The sequence below is a fragment of the Triticum aestivum genome, chromosome 7A, assembly GCF_018294505.1.
Source record: "Triticum aestivum cultivar Chinese Spring chromosome 7A, IWGSC CS RefSeq v2.1, whole genome shotgun sequence".
NCBI classification, from domain to species: domain Eukaryota; kingdom Viridiplantae; phylum Streptophyta; class Magnoliopsida; order Poales; family Poaceae; genus Triticum; species Triticum aestivum.
The window spans coordinates 303391372-303400081 of NC_057812.1; positions in this window are offsets into that span (position 1 = coordinate 303391372).

The window sequence follows — 8710 nt, forward strand, 5'->3', positions numbered from 1 at the left end:
TGGCTTCGGACGTGAAGATGGGTAGGTGGATGGACTAGGTGGGCTGTGGCGAGGCTAAGAGGGGAGAAGAGAGAGAGAGAGGGCCCGGCAGCAGTTTTCGGAGACCGAAAACGTCTGACGATTTGACCGACTATATTGTCGCTATAGTTATCTGTTGGGGCATCAAACGAACTCCGAACGCGATGAAACTTGGCAGGCGGCCTACCTACACTAAAATAAGACCGCACACCAACTTTCAACCCATTCTGAGAACATTTTACGGCCACTTATAAAATACTATCTCGGAGATGCCGCGGGCGCGTGCAAGTATGTCTGGGATCAGAACAGACAACAAAAGGAACTGGGAGACCCGGACGAATGAAAGTTTTGAAAACATGATGATGTAATGCGGATGATGACATGGCAAGATGCAACACGGAAGAGAATGACAAGGCAAACAACAACGAATAACTGGAAGACACCTGGCGCAACGGTCTCCGGGCGTTACACCATGCAGCTGCTAGCTCAACCAGTTGGTCAGGCGTCTGCGTGGCAGCGTGCGGCCTCCACACCGACTCAGCAAGCACCTGCGTGGTGGCATGCAGATCTTTGTGAAGGCTCCGCCATCACGCCAGCCCAACAGCCAGCCAACATGGCACTACAATGCCTCGTTAGCTCGGACGCGCGTCGGAGCCAGGCAAGGCGGCGACAGCTGGGACGAGCTTCCTGCCGTCCCCGATAAAGCAAGAGGGGCACGTCGGCAGCACATTAAATGTGTTTGTCCGATGGTGCCAGAGGATAGACTCAGCCGCGACGCGCCTTTCCACCTTCTCCGATGCTAAACCCATTGTGATCACCAACGATGATTGGATCTTAAAATGAAAGAAGTGGTAAGAGATGAAATACTAAAGCTTCTGGAAGCATGTATAATCTATCCTATAGCTAATAGTAGATGTGTAAGTCCTATTCATTGTGTCCCTAAGAAAGGAGGTACTAATGTTGTTCCCAATGACAAAAATGAACTTATTCCACAAAGAATAGTGACTGGCTATAGAATGGTAATTGAGTTTAGAAAATTAAATAAAGCTACTAGAAAAGATCATTACCCTCTGCCTTTGATTGATCAAATGTTCGAAAGGTTGTCTAAGCACACACACTTTTGTTTCCTTGATGGATATTTTGGTTTCTCTCAAATACCTGTATCATAACCTCGTCAAGAGAAAACCACTTTTACTTGCCATTTTGGAACTTATACTTATAGATGTATGCCTTTTGGTTTATGTAATGCACCTTCTATCTTTCAAAGATGTATGACTGCTATATTCTCTGATTTTTGTGAAAAGATTGCTGAGGTTTTCATGGATGATTTTTCCGTTTACAGAACTTCTTTTGATGATTGCTTAAGCAACCTTGATCGAGTTTTGCAGAGATGTGAGCAAACTAATCTGGTCTTGAATTGGGAGAAGTGCCACTTTATGGTTAATGAAGGCATTGTCTTGGGACATAAAATTTCTGAATAAGGTATTGAGGTGGATAAAGCTAAAGTTGATGCAATTGAGAAAATGCCATGTCCTAAAGATATTAAAGGCATTCATAGTTTCTCGGTCATGCGGGTTTCTATAGGAGGTTTGTTAAACACTTCTATAAAATTTCTAGGCATCTTATTAATCTTTTACAAAAGGATGTTCCATTTGTTTTTGATGATGATTGTTTAGAAGCCCTTGAAACACTTAAGAAAGACTTCACTTTTGCACCTATTGTTCAACCACATGATTGGAACTTGCCTTTTGAAATTATGTATGGTGCTAGTGCTTATGCTGTTGGTGCTGTTCTAGGACAAATAGTTGATAAGAAATTAAATTTTATCCATTATGCTAGCAAAACTCTAGACAGTGCCCAAAGAAATTATGCTACCACTGAGAAAGAATTTTTAGCAGTTGTGTTTGCTTGTGACAAATTCAGATCTTACGTTGTTGATTCTAAAGTAATTGTGCACACTCATCATACTGCTATAGAATATCTTATGGAAAAGAAAGATGCTAACCCTAGACTCATTAGGTGGGGTCCCTTGCTACAAGAATTTGATTTGCATATTAATGGTAGGAAAGGAGCTGAGAACCCCGTAGCGGATAACTTGTCAAGGTTAGAAAATATTCATGATGACCCACTACCTATTGATGATAGCTTCCCTGATGAACAACTAGCTATCATAAATGCTTCTCATAATACTCCTTGGTATGCTGACTATGCTAATTATATCATTGCTAAATTTATACCACCTAGTTTCACTTACCAACAAAAGAAAAAAAATTCTTCTATGACTTAAGACATTACTTTTGGGATGACCCACATCTTTATAAAAAAGGATTAGATGGTATTCTTAGACGTTGTATACCTGAGCATGAATAGGAACAAATCCTACGGAAATGTCATTCTGATGCTTACGGACGACACCATGCGGGAGACAGAACTGCACACAAGGTATTACAATCTGGTTTTTATTGGCCTACTCTTTTGAAATATGCCCATAAGTTTGTATTATCTTGTGATGAATGTCAAAGAATTGGTAATATTGGTAGGCGTCAGGAAATGCCTATGAATTATTCACTTGTTATTGAACCATTTGATGTTTGGGGCTTTGATTATATGGGACCTTTTCCTTCCTCTAATGGGTATACACATATTTTGGTTGTTGTTGATTATGTCACAAGTGGGTAGAAGCTATTCCAACTAGTAATGTCGATCATAACACCTCTATTAAAATGCTTAAAGAAGTTATTTTCCCAAGGTTTGGAGTCCCTAGATATTTATTGACTGATGGTGGTTCACACTTTATTCATGGTGCTTTTCGTAAATTTCTTGCTAAATATGATGTTAACCATAGAATTGCATCGCCCAATCATCCTCAGTCTAGTGGTCAGAAATAAAATTGATATTACAAAAAACTGTTAATAGGTCCCGAAAGAATTGGTCTAAGAAACTTAATGATGCACTTTGGGTGTAACGCCCCGAGACCGGCGCTCCAGATGCCTTCGATGTTTTTCGAGTTTCATCGGGTGAATTGTTTTGTCTGTTGCCTTCAGCTTTGCATCATGTGCATTGTCATCATGCCATCATGCCATTTCATTTTTTTAAAACTCAACTAAATAAAAAATGCCTAGATCTTTGATCTATTTAAATTGAGGGAACTCACATGGTGACTTCTCTTTATAACTTATCCTCCCAATATTAGGGAGCTATTATAAAGTATTCCATGGATGTGGCATTACCGTGACACACTTGCAAATAATCACATGCCTTTTTCCGCTTCAACTTTGGTCCCCAAACTTTTCCTGTATATTCTTTCGTCACTTCCCCGAGCTCCACCTAAATTCTCAAAATTTCTGGGCACTTCAAAACCCTAGTCCTAGTTCAAACCATTTGATTAAATTCAAATGAGTTTGGATTCATATCTTCCAATCTTGCCACTTCTAATTTTCTCGGACCAGGCATATTTTTGTGAGTCCAAGAAAATATGCCTCGTTCTCCAATTCTTCTCCATCTCTCTCTATATTTCCAAACCCTCTGTTTAATTGCTAAAACAGGAAAAAGGGGTCTAGGAGAGAGAGAGAGAGAGTGCAGGACCTCAACCCATCCAAGTCGGCCCATCCCCACGGCCCACCTAGGCCAGCCGCACCATCCCCAAGGCCCAGCCATCCCCGCTGCTTGACCCTAGCGATCCCCGCTTCTCTCCGTCGATCCTCCCTCCAGCGGTGCCAGGAGAGGACTGCTTCACGCTCGACCCCGCCTCCTCACGATCCCCGCAGCGCCAGCGCTCGATGACCTCTGCCCGATCCCTATCTCCCTCTAGCGCTCCGCTCAATCCCCCTCACCCTCCTCCTGATGGCGCTCGAACCAGCCTCCCGCACACACATAGAGGGACGACACCCTTGCCTCGTCCCCGGCCACCTCTCCCCTGCTCCTTCTGTGATGCCTGTCGCCGCTGCCTTCTTCCAGCGTCGCTGGAGCCGCCCATGGAGCCATGCCCCTTCACCGTCGACGACCGACGCCAACTCCCTTGCTCACCCTCTGCTTCCTGCATTGACCTTTCCCCTGACAAGTCCTCGTCTGCATGGTTCCTCTCGCGCCAAGTCCAGCCGGAGCCACGACCACCACCACCACAACAGCAACTCCAACGCCGATGACCTTTGATCCTGCGAGCTCCCGAGGCACCAAGCTCCCATCCGCGAGATCTGGCGACGCCGGCCACCAGGACCTACTGCTCTGCCTTACCTCTCACCCGTCCGTCCCTGCGTTGTCTGCACAGTCGCCCGCTTCACGCTCGAGCTCCCTGCTTCCTGCCGCTGACCACTACCATCGCCTCCTTGCTGCTGCCACCCGGGGTCCTTGCGTTTTTTTTCATTTCGGACCATCAATACCGGCAAGACCCGGACTCTGAATGCCAAGTACAACTACAAACCCGAAGAACTCGTATGCATCAAGTCCCCGAGAAGACCCGTTTTTCGTCAAGTTCGACTACATTGTGACGCGTCAAGTACCTCTACCGCCTTCTTCAGAATCCCAAGAACACCAAGTACCTGGACACCCGGCACCTAGAACGACTGCTGACCCTGAAGACCCATGAACAAAAACCCTCAAGTTTGACTACCTTCGACGTGCACTTCGTCAAGTACCACACCATTCTTGGAAGACCCTGGAGCATCAAGTTCTCTGCCATGAATGGTTACAGTGTTGTGGATCTGGCAAGTACCCTCTCCGGATCGCCAAGTTCAACTACCGATGACATATACCACTACCGTCGCCGAGATTGCGAGAACCTCTACTTCCTCCTCGAAACGTGTACGACTTCCGTCGCCGAAGACCCGTGTACCACTACTTCCCTCTATGAACCCGAACCGTCCCGATTGCATGCTTCAAAGGTATAACCGCCGAGACGACCGTCCGTGGACCGAATGCATGTGTTGTATGAGATGCATCCTATGTTTGCACCGTGTTTGATTTGTCACTCGTTTCCATGCCACTAACCCGTGGGAACCCGATAGTCGGGAGCACCCCACCATCTTGCTCAACTCGCTCATGCCCTATATTTTTCATCGGCATCTCAATCGAGTTAGCGGAACCGTTATGTTGCCGTGGCATCATTTTCGGATTCATTGTCGTGGCCCCTTTTCCTTCCGCCATGTTGACAAATGCTTCATATCATGTTCATATCAACTTTTTTATAGAATTGCATAAAACTTGCACATGTCATCCGCATCATGATAACAACATTAAGAATGTTTAAATTGTTGTTTGCATTAAAATTGCTAACGCATATGAGGATATACCAGAATTGTTGTTTGATATTCCCGGCCTCATTTAAAATGCTTAACTGTGTATTTTACTCATTTTTCACCTCCTGCCATGTTAAGAACATTCAATTTTGTTGGGTACATAACCGGGAGTGAACTAAATAATTGAAGTGGTGTTTCGTCAATATGCAACTCGTTGCATATTGGGCTCCACTTAACTTGTAGTTTTGTCTGTGCACTTTGCCATGCCATGCCTCTTTAAACCGGACATGCATCATACTTGATTGTGCATCATGCCATGTTATGTGATGGTTGTTTACTATGTTGCTTGCTTCTTTCCGGGTTGCTTCTCTCGTTAGCTTCGGTTTCGTTCCGGAGTTGTGAGGATTCGTTCGACTACGTACGTTTGTCTTCTTCATGGACTCGTTCTTCTTCCTTGCGGGATCTTAGGCAAGATGACCACACCCTTGAAATCACTTCTGTCTTTGCTTGCTAGTTGTTCGCTCTATCACTATGTAGTGCTACCTACCACTTGTTATATCATGCCTCCCATATTGCCATGTTAAGCCTCTAACCCACCTTCCTAGCAAACCGTTGGTTGGCTATGTTACTGCTTTTGCTCAGCCCCTCTTATAGTGTTGCTAGTTGCAGGTGAAGCTGAAGTTTGTTCCATGTTGGAACATGGATATGTTGGGATATCACTATGTCTATTGTTTAATTAATGCATCTATATACTTGGTAAAGGATGGAAGGCTCGGCCTTATGCCTGGTGTTTTGTTCCACTCTTGCCGCCCTAGTTTCCACCATACCGGTGTTATGTTCCTTGATTTTACATTCCTTACACGGTTGGGTGTTATGGGAACCCCTTGACAATTCACTTTGAATAAAACTCCTCCAACAAGGCCCAACTTTGGTTTTACATTTGCTGCCTAAGCCTTTTTCCCTTGGGAGTCACACTTCAGAGGGTCATCTTTATTTTAAACCCCCCGAGCCAGTGCTCCTCTGAGTGTTGGTCCAACCTGTCAGCCACCGGTGGCCACCAGGGGCAACTCTGGGTTGGCCTACCGGAAGTTTGGACAATCTGGTGTGCCCTGAGAACGAGATATGTGCAGCTCCTATCGGGATTTGTCGGCACATTTCGGCAACTTTGCTGGTCCTGTTTTACCACTATCAAAATGTCTTGTAACCGGGATTCCAAAACTGGTCGGGTCTTCCCGGGAGAAGGAATATCCTTCGTTGACCGTGAGAGCTTGTGATGGGCTAAGTTGGGACACCCCTACAGGGTATAAACTTTCGAGAGCCGTGCCCGCGGTTATGTGGCAGATGGGAATTTGTTAATATCCGATTGTAGAGAACTTGACACTTAACTTAATTAAAATGCATCAACCGCGTGTGTAGCCGTGATGGTCTCTTTTCGGCGGAGTCCGGGAAGTGAACACGGTTCTTGTGTTATGCTTGAACGTAAGTAGTTTCAGGATCACTTCTTGATCACTTCTAACTTCTCGACCATTGCGTTGCTTCTCTTCTCACTCTTATTTGCGTATGTTAGCCACCATATTTGCTTAGTGCTTGCTGCAGCTCCACCTCATTACCCTATCCTACCCATAAGCTTAAATACTCTTGATCTCGCGGGTGTGAGATTGTTGAGTCCTCGTGACTCACAGATACTTCCAAACAGTTGCAGGTGCCGATGATACCAGTGCAGGTGACGCAACCCAGCTCAAGTGGGAGCTCGATGAAGATCTCGATCAATGTTTTGTTTCGTTTCCTGTTGATCAGTAGTGGAGCCCAGTTGGGACGATCGGGGATCTAGCATTTGGGGTTGTCTTCTTTTATTTTGGTTCCGTAGTCGGACCTTTGATTGTACTTTGGATGATGTATGGATTATTTATGTATTGTGTGAAGTGGCGATTGTAAGCCAACTCCTTATCCCTTTCTTATTCAATACATGGGATGTGTAAAGATTACCCCTCTTGCGACAGGCCTACCATGCGGCTATGCCTCTAAGTCGTGCCCCGACACGTGGGAGATATAGCCGCATTGTGGGTGTTACAAGTTGGTAATCAGAGCCATCCCCGACTTAGGAGCACCCTGCTTGATTGAATCGCTGACGTTGTTGAGTCTAGAACAAAATGTTTTGAGTCTTAGGATTATATATATCAAAGAGTATGATTCTTTTTACTCCTCAGTCCCTTCATCGCTCTGGTGAGGCCTCCTGACGTAGTAGTTTTGACTTTTCTCTCCTGAAATTTCACAAAAAATTAGGATCACGCGGGTATCTTGGAATGGTTCCGATAGTCTTGTGATGAGAACATTGTTCTTGGTGCCTCCTGAAATTTATGGGTTGTGGCAGTGTCCCAGGGAGTTGAGCTCCGAGGTGTTGTCATCACAATTTTATCGTTGCAGTTCTGGAATACCTGAGTTCGCCGACATCAAAAATCTCTTTTATGTAGTTGTTGGTGAGATAACCTCGACGCCACCCAGTACTGGGGCGGGAGTTCAGGAGTATTGCCATAACTCGTATAACGGATGCTTTTCGAAGTTTGAGGTACACGATTTCCGAAGGTTTCTTGGTTATGTGTTGAAGGATGGATATAGCTGGATGTAGGGATTATTAGTTTGGGTGAGATATTATGCTTCCCCTGTATCCCCAACACCTGATTGCATAACCAGAAAGTTTCGGGAGTTTTATAGGTGGGAATTCAAGTAGCTCCTAGAATATCTTTCCAACAGACACATGATACGATATGGGATCTATCATATGTTTGTTCCGGCTTATTTTGCAAGCCAATCCTTTGTTTTTGTTTTGATTGTGGTATTTGAGTTGCTTCGAAGTCAAGTGTTGAATCCATACCTTTTACTAAATGGTGTTCTCATATTTCTATGTGAATACTAATCCTTCATGATAATCGACATTGTCATGTCAATCCTTTTCAACCAGCGTGTTTCTCTTCAAGTGGATCCGATCATTTTCAACATTCGCGAGATCAATTCTCAGTTCTTTGCAGAGGTGTTTGCTTCATCCGTCCCAAGTTGTCTTTGTTTTTCCCGCCCTCCCACCCTTTTTCTTCAAGGACTCAGATTTCTGAATCAAGTATCCATCTTATGGATGTGAAGTTTCTTCATTCTTTCCTCAATGTTCTTATCCGGTGATTCTCAGGAAGATACTAAGGAAGCTTCAAGTTCATCATTCTCCATTTTCTTTCTTCTCCGGTGGATTCAAGTCAAGCTTTGTCGGTCATATCTTTTCCTCGTTTCAAATGTTTTTCTCATGCCGGTGCACCTCTTAATCGTTCATCTCTCTCTGTTCATATCCGAAGTGCTGAAGATATCTCAGAAGATTCAAGTTTCTATTCTCAATTCACTCAAGTTCTTTTGAGGATGTTATCTCATTCAAGCCATTTAAATCAATTGGTGCAATCTCCCTTTCAAGTAATCGT